Below are 8,672 nucleotides of genomic sequence, written 5' to 3' on the forward strand. Positions count from 1 at the left end.
GGACTGGGGACAGAACTATAAATCTACCACTCCCAGTAGCTATTTTGTTTTCAAAGAAAAAATTGAGAGAAAAGTGGGGGACAGAAATGGAGAGAGACAGAGAGAGAGAGATGCTTCACTACTAAGTATCCCCCTATGCGTGGAGAGTAGGGTTTCAAACCCCGGTCTCTGTTCATGGTAATGGGTGCACTTAACCAGGCATGTCATTGCTTGGCACTCAAATTTGTATTTAATGAGAGATGGATCAAGGAACACACACACATGGCAGAGAGAGAGAGAGAGAAAGAGAGAGGGGAGAAAGAGACCAGAGCACTGATCAGCTTTGCTTATGATGGTGATGGGGACTGAATTTGTGATCTCAGAGCCTCAGGCATAATCATTATGCTACATCCCCAGCCCTGAAAATATAGTTTCTTTCTTTAAAATAATTTATTTATTCATTCATTCATGAGAATGATAGGAGAGAGAGAAAGAACTAGATATTGCTCTGGTCGTCCTGCCAGGGATTGAACTTAGGACCTCATGGTTGAGAATCCAATGCTTTAGCTACTGCATCACCTCCCGGACTATGAAAATATAATTTTTTATCACATAATCACAAACCTAAAAAATATGATTGTGTTGAACTTAGCCTGATTTTAACTTGCTTTCTAGTTACTTGCCTCTCAGTAGAAGCAAGGGAGACAGGAGCCTTGGGCAAGGAGTGTGAAGATGCAGTTAACTCTTTAGCATACTTAGCTGTGCTTTTTTTGTTAGCTTCTTATCTGTAAAACAAAACCATTAAATGGAGTGAGCTCACAGTTCGTTTGTGCTACTCTCTTGCACAAGGAACTGAGTTTTCCTCTTCTTACATTCATTCATCATTTGATTTTTCTTCAGATGAGGATAAATTCCTGTAAACTTAAACGACTGCCTTCCTTTACATGCCTCACACCAGGAAATGAGACAGGGAGAAAGGGAGACGGCTTTATTTTATTTTTGTATTACCTTTATTTATTTATTTATTTTCAGTTCTGATTTTTTTTTTTTTTTACTGATTTAATAGTGATTGACAAGACCATAGGATAATGGGGGTACAATTCCACATAATTTTCATCACCAGAGCTTCTCCTCTCATCCTCTCCACTGGAAGCTTCCTTATTCTTTATCCTCCTGGGAATATGGACCCAGTATCATTATGGGGTGCAGAAGGTCGAAGGTCTGACTTCTGTAATTGCTTCTCCACTGGTCATGGGCCTTGGCAGTTTGATCCATACTCCCATCCTATCTTTCCCTGGTGGGGCCTGACTCTGGTGAGGTGGGGTTCCAGGACACAGTTGTGAGGTAATCTGTAAGGCTGGTATCATGGTAGCATCTGCAACTTGGTTGCTGAAAAGCTTTAAGATAGAAAGCATAACAAATTGTTTAATAATCATGAACCTACAAGTAAGAATATAGCAAATGAGAATTGGATACCCCAACTTTTTAAAGTCACATATACTTAACTATAACAGACAATCTCTGTGATGTTATCACAGAGATATTTGCAATCTATTGTTACTAAATTTAGATGGTGACAACATAATAGTATAATTCCATCTGCTCCTTTCATACCTGCTTTTATTTTTTAAATATTTTTTTACTGAAGTGATGTCTTATAAATATGCTGTTATCTCAATGGTTAGGCCATATCAGCTGCTTTAACTATCGACTGCTCCTACCCTCTTCTTTTTTTTTTTTCCTTTTTATTTAAGAAAGGATTAATTAACAAAACCATAGGGTAGGAGGGGTACAATTCCACACAATTCCCACCACCCAATCTCCATATCCCACCCCCTCCCCTGATAGCTTTCCCATTCTCTATCCCTCTGGGAGCATGGACCCAGGGTCATTGTGGGTTGCAGAAGGTAGAAGGTCTGGCTTCTGTGATTGCTTCCCTGCTGAACATGGGCGTTGACTGGTCGGTCCATACTCCCAGTCTGCCTCTCTCTTTCCCTAGTAGGGTGGGTCTCTGGGGAAACGGAGCTCCAGGACACATTGGTGGGGTCTTCAGTCCAGGGAAGCCTGGCCAGCATCCTGATGACATCTGGAACCTGATGACTAAAAAGAGAGTTAACATACGAAGCCAAACAAATTGTTGAGCAATCATGGAATCTTTATTTATTGGGTAGAGACAGCCAGAAATCAAGAGGCAAGGGGGTGGTAGAGAAGGGAGAGAGACAGAGAGACACCTGTCACACTGCTTCACCACTCACAAAGCTTTCCCCCTGTAGGTGGGGACTGGGGCTTAAACCTGGATCCTTGTGCATTGTGATATGTGTGCTCAACCAGGTGCGCCACTACCCGGTCCCAAACAAAAAATTTATTCAACTACCAGCATTGCTAAAAAAAAAAAAAAAAAAAAAATCAGGGAGTTGGGTGGTAGTGAGTGTAGCTGGTTGAGCGCACATGGCGTGTTGTTTTTGATGGGCTGGCTTCACGGGCGGGTAACAGATGACCCGGGACTCATGGCTGGGTTGTATGCAGTATCTCTTTATTCATGCAGGACACAGCGCAATCTATACTAAGCTAAACTAAACTAAAAACTACAAACAATCTTGTCCTTATAAATATACTAGCCCAGTAGGGTGGGAACAGGATGCCGACGCAGAGAGGGTGGAGAGAAAAGTGACTGGTGAAAATCAGGGTATGACAAGGAGAGGGGGCGGAGCAGGCGAGAATTCTATCACTAAACCACCAATGCCCTGGAGGGAGGGTGGTGCCCACCAACAGAGGTTATGTAAATAGAATACAGTGGTTATGTAAATAGAATGCAGTGTTAAGCAGGGGGGATTTAAACCAAATGAAACAGAAGGGGTTTTTAGAAGCATACCAACAATGGCGCAAAGTGCAAGGATGGGAGTAAGGATCCTGGTTCGAACCCCGGCTCCCCACCTGCAGGGGAGTCGCTTCACAGGTGGTGAAGCAGGTCTGCAGGTGTCTCTCTTTCTCTCTCCCTCTCTGTCTTCCCCCTCCTCTCTCCATTTCTCTCTGTCCTCTACGACAATAACAACATCAACAACAATAATAACTACAAGGGCAACAAAAAGGGAATAAATATTTTTAAAAAATCAACGAGGGGGGGACAGAAACGGTCCCTGAACAGGAGCCAAGTAGAAAACACATCAAAGTTGAAACAGAGTACAGATTACTGAACCACCTGATCTGATCACCTGTGTCAGTCTAGCAGTTTGACTTGTACCACCAACAAAGCTAAGCCAGGATGATAAGAGTGGAAAAGGACTTTGGGTGATTTAAAGTATTTCTGGAAAGGATAAAGACTTGAAAGGGAAAAAAGATTAAGAACATGTCATTGGCAGTAGACAAGAGGCTAGTCACAGTCATGCTAGCAGCATATCCTGTGAGAGGCTGTTGCTAATCTTGCAAATGTCACAGAGGTCCTAATTGCTGCCACTGTCTACCTCCTCAATTCCCCGCCCCTCTATACAGGTGCTGCCTCTGGAGAAAGGAAGTGGGCAGCACCAGGCAGCAGTTCCAGTATCTGCACTGCTTGGCACCACCAGCCAGTTCAGCTGCTAGTTCCTTGGGTCTGATCATTTACCCCTGAATCATTAGCTGTGAAGGAATCGTGAACCTTAAGTCTCTGTCTGACTCTCTCTTTCTCTTTCCTCCCCTTCTCCACTAGACTCAGAGAGGGCTTTTTGACCTGGCAGCTTTAAGAATAGCAAACATTCATTTCAGTATTTTTAAATAATTTTTTATTCCCTTTTGTTGCCCTAGTTGTTTTATTGTTGTAGTTATTATTGTCGTCACCATTGTTGGATAGGATAGAGAGAAATGGAGAGAGGAGGGGAAGACAGAGAGGGGGAGAAAAAGATAGACACCTAAAGACCTGCTTCACCGCCTGTGAAGAGACTGCCCTGCAAGTGGGGAGCCGGGGGCTCGAACCAGGATCCTTACTCCGATCCTCGTGCTTTGCACCACATGTGCTTTCATTTCAGTATTTTTAAAAAATATTTATTTATTTCCTTTTGTTACCCTTGTTGTTTTATTGTTGTTGTAGTTATTTTTGTTGTTGTTATTGATGTCATCATTGTTGGATAGGACAGAGAGAAATGGAGAGACGAGGGGAAGACAGAGACGATGAGAAAAAGATAAACACCAGCAGACCTGCTTCACCACTTGTGAAGTGGCCCCCCTGCAGGTGGGGAGCTGGGGGCTGGAACCTGGATCCTTACACTGGTCCTTGTGCTTTGTGCCACCTGTACTTAACACACTGTGTGTGGCACAATAAAACAACAAGGGCAACAAAAGGGAATAAATAAATAAAATAAATATAAAAAAATATTTAAAAAAAAAGATTCTGTCCATTTCCTCTCGACATTTTTAAATGTTTTGTTTGTTTTTTCTGAGCTTAGTGACTTCTTTCTATACTTTGGTGATTAGTCTTTTACCTTATATATGATGTGTAAAAATCTTCTTGAATTTTTATTATGGTTCCTTTTGCTATTCAGAAGCTTTTCAGGTTGATGCAGTCCTATTAATTAATTAATTTTGGTCTTCCTTGATGTTGGACTTGAATCTTTGAAGCCATTTTTTTTCTGTTGTCAGTAGGGTTGTCATTGGGGTTTGTGCCAGCACAATCCACAGTTTCTGGTGGCCATTTTTTTTCCTTCTTTCTATATTTTTAAAAATACTTATTTATTAATTCCTTTTCGTTGCCCTTGCTGTTTTATTGTTGTAGTCATTATTGATGTCGTTGTTGTTGGATAGGACAGAGAAAAATGGAGAGAGGAGGGGAAGACAGAGAGGGGGAGAGAAAGATAGACATCTGCAAATCTGCTTCACCGCTTGTGAAGCGACTCCCCTGCTGGTGGGGAACCGGGGGCTCAAACCAGGGTCCTTACACTGGTCCTTGAGCTTTGTGCCACCTGCGCTTAACCCGCTGCACTACAGCCCAACTCCCCCTTCTTTCTATTTTTATTTGTTAGGGCACAGACAAATTGAGAGGGGAGGGAAAGATAGTGAGGGAGAAAAATACAAAGAGACACTTGCTTCACCATTTATAAAGCTTTGTCCCTGAAGATGGGGAGAGGGGGCTTGAACCTGGGTCTTTGAGAAAATGTACTCAACAGGGTGCATCACTGCCCAGCCTGGAGTCTTTGTTGTTTTTTTTTTTTTCTTTTTAAATTTTTTTTTAAATATTTATTTTATTTATTTATTCCCTTTTGTTGCCCTTGTTTTATTGTTGTAGTTATTATTGTTGTTGTCGTTGTTGGATAGGACAGAGAGAAATGGAGAGAGGAGGGGAAGACAGACACATGCAGACCTGCTTCACCGCCTGTGAAGCGACTCCCCTGCAGGTGGGGAGCCGGGGTTCAAACCGGGATCCTTATGTCGGTCCTTGTGCTTTGCGCCACCTGCGCTTAACCCGCTGCGCTACAGCCCGACTCCCACCAGCCTGGAGTCTTTGAAGTCATTTCTGAAGCATAGGCCATGAAGTGTTTTGTCAATATTTTCTTCTATAGTTTCTGGTCTAATGCCCATGTCTTTGATCCATTTGGAACTGACTTTTGTGCATGGTGATATGTGGTGATCCAGTTTTATTCTTCTGCATGTTTCCATCCAATTTTCCCAACACCATTGTTGAAGAGACTCTTTCTCCATTAAATTTCTGAGCTCCTTGTCAAAAATTAGTTGTCTGTATTAGGACTACTTTAAGCTTTCTAAACATTTATTTATTTATGAGACAAACAGTGGAGGAAGAGAATTAATATCAAATAGTGATCTTTCTAATTTTATAATTTCACATTTATTGGTGACAGCAATAGTCTCTACCTCTTTTGACTGTTTTGTCTCTATCTATCATATCAGTATGGATTTAAGGAGCCTAATTCTACTGATGAGGTTATAATCTATTATTATCAGAATTTTAATGAGTAGATTGTCCTATTTTTGGCTGGTGTTAGTCCCTTCAAGATGATTCCTATGTCCCTTTAGTTTCCAACACCATCTGGCTCCTGTCTTTATTTTCAGTGTCATCTCAAATCATTTAACCCTGTGTCTTACTAATCTTACTAATCTTACTAACCTTACTAATCTCCAGATAGACAGCTGTCTTTTTTTTCTTTCTACAAACTGTCCTTTCCTACCTTAGGACCTTCCCTTTTCTTCTCAAAATACTCATAACTAATCTCTTCAGGCAGTGAAGCCATTCTAATCCTTAGTGCTCAGCTTGGACGTCCTCTCAGTAGGGAGACCTCCCTCCCCCTAAGTTATCATTCTTACTCTACATTATTTTAATTGCATAGTTCTTTCCAGCTACTTGGCACTATCTGTAGCAATTGTATTTAGTGTTTACTCCTCCCATCTGAGCAGAAGTAGGAAAATTACAAATCATGGATAGCCACATGTTTTTGTATAGTCCATGATCAAGAAACAGTTTTTACATACTTAAGTGTTTGAAAAAAAATAGAGAATATTCTAGTTTCAGTGTTCATAAATCTAGTCATTTTGTTAATCTCATTTCAGTCGGTGACATTTTCATGACAAAGTTGCCTAAGATATTTCTTAGGCTATATCAGAGTTATTAGATGAAATATGGTTACAAAATGGAAACACACTCATTTTCACTTGTCTAGGCATACCAGAGTAGTTATATATTCCATATGTGGAACCTAAAATAGTTCCAGAAGAAGCTTTCTGACTGCTACACTGGAATATAACTTTCAAAGGTCAGGGACATTGATCATCTTTTTAGTTTTTCATTTCTGGTGCCTGGTTCATTGCTATTGCTCAAGAATTAGAGCGGCCTAGAAGTCCATGCAATGCATAAAGTGTTGAACTCTCAAGCATGAGATCCTGAATTCAATCCCCAGCAACACATGTGCTAGAGTGATGCTCTGATTCTCTCTCATAAACAAATAAATAAAATGTAAATAGAATTATGGATAGAATGAACCATCCCTCCCCTGGTACTACTAGCTTCTGAATGGGTAGGTGGGCATAAGTTTCATTAGTTTCTTCCCATCTAAGACCAAGCTAGAAGAAATAGGAACCAATTAGTATTGACTCTGGAGAAGCATCTTGAAAACAAGAATGTTTCAATCATCTTGAAAGACCTAATACAGTCTCTTATACAAAGAAGGGTATGGCTAGAAACCAGAATAATTCTTTAATGATTTTGTTATGAGGAGAGTAAATCCTGTGTGCAATGAACTTTAACCGAATATCAGGAGTGTAGAAAGGTTCAATACACGTTTATTCCTACCTCAGTTGTTTCTATAGTAAAGAGGACACAAATATAAGCTTGTAGGGAGTAGATAGCATAGTGGTTATGCAAAAAGACTTTCATGCCTGAGGCTCCAACATCCCAGGTTTAATCCCCCACACCCCACACCACCATAAGCCAGAGCTGAGCAGTGCTCTGGTGTTTCTTTTTGTGTCTTTCTCAATAAATAAATAAATAAATAAATTAATTAATTAAATAACAAATATAAGCTTGTCACACAGACTAAATGAAACCAACCAGACGTTCTGTGCCAAGCTCCTTTGTAAACCACAAACATTCCAGTGGGCTTTATCCAAGTGCATTATACTCATAAATCTTAGAATTGAACAGTGCAGTTTGAAGGGAAGGGACTAACCTATAGATGCTATGTTAATTCGTTCCACTTTAATAAATTAACACTGAAATTAACTCCCCACCTGCAGGGGAGTCGCTTCACAGGTGGTGAAGCAGGTCTGCAGGTGTCTATCTTTCTCTCCTTCTCTCTGTCTTCCCCTCCTCTCTCCATTTCTCTCTGTCCTATCCAACGACAACAACAATAATAACTACAACAATAAAAAAAACAAGGGCAACAAAAGGGAATAAATAAATAAAATAAATATTAAAAAAAATAAATTAACACTGACTCCTGACAATAGCAATTTCAGTATTGCCTGTTTCTTCATCCTGTTGAAGACAGCCTGTAAACTGACTTTGGGGGTTCAACCATCACTTCTCTGCTGAATCTTTTTTACTTTTTTGATATTTCTTCTTTACTGGGCGAATTAATGTTTTACAGTCGACAGTAAATACAATAGTTTGTACATGCATAACACTTCCCAGTTTTCCACATAACAATACATCCCCCACTGGATCCTCTGCCATCATGTTCCTGAACCTAAAACTTTAATTTTTTTTTTTTTTTAGTGATTCAACATTAATTTACAAAATTACATGTCAACAGGGGTACAATTTCACACTGTTCCCACCACCAAAGTTCTGAAGCCCACGTCCCTCCATTGCAGTCCACCGCGGTTCTCCCAAGGTTGCAGACATGGGTTAACCATCATCTCTACAACTCTCTGTCTATACTTGTACATAATTGCCCCTTTTGCTTCCAGGTCCAATCGTCTTTTCTCCTCCAAGTCACACATCACCCTATTACTACATCCAAATCTCTCTCCCTTAGGCGTCCTCTCTCTCCCTGGGTCCTGATAGAGCTGGAGTTCAGAGCCCTCTTATCCTCTTCCTCCTGTCACTTCTCCCCCACTGCGAATATGGATCAGTTGTTTTTTGTTTTTGGGGTGCAGAAAGTAGGAGTTCTGGCTTCTGCAATTGCTTCTCCGCTGGACTTCGGCGTTGGCAGGTCGACCCACACCCCCTCTGCTGGATCTTTTTCTTGCAAGCACAAGGCCCCATCCTCTCT

The sequence above is a fragment of the Erinaceus europaeus genome, chromosome 7, assembly GCF_950295315.1.
Source record: "Erinaceus europaeus chromosome 7, mEriEur2.1, whole genome shotgun sequence".
Lineage (NCBI taxonomy): Eukaryota > Metazoa > Chordata > Mammalia > Eulipotyphla > Erinaceidae > Erinaceus > Erinaceus europaeus.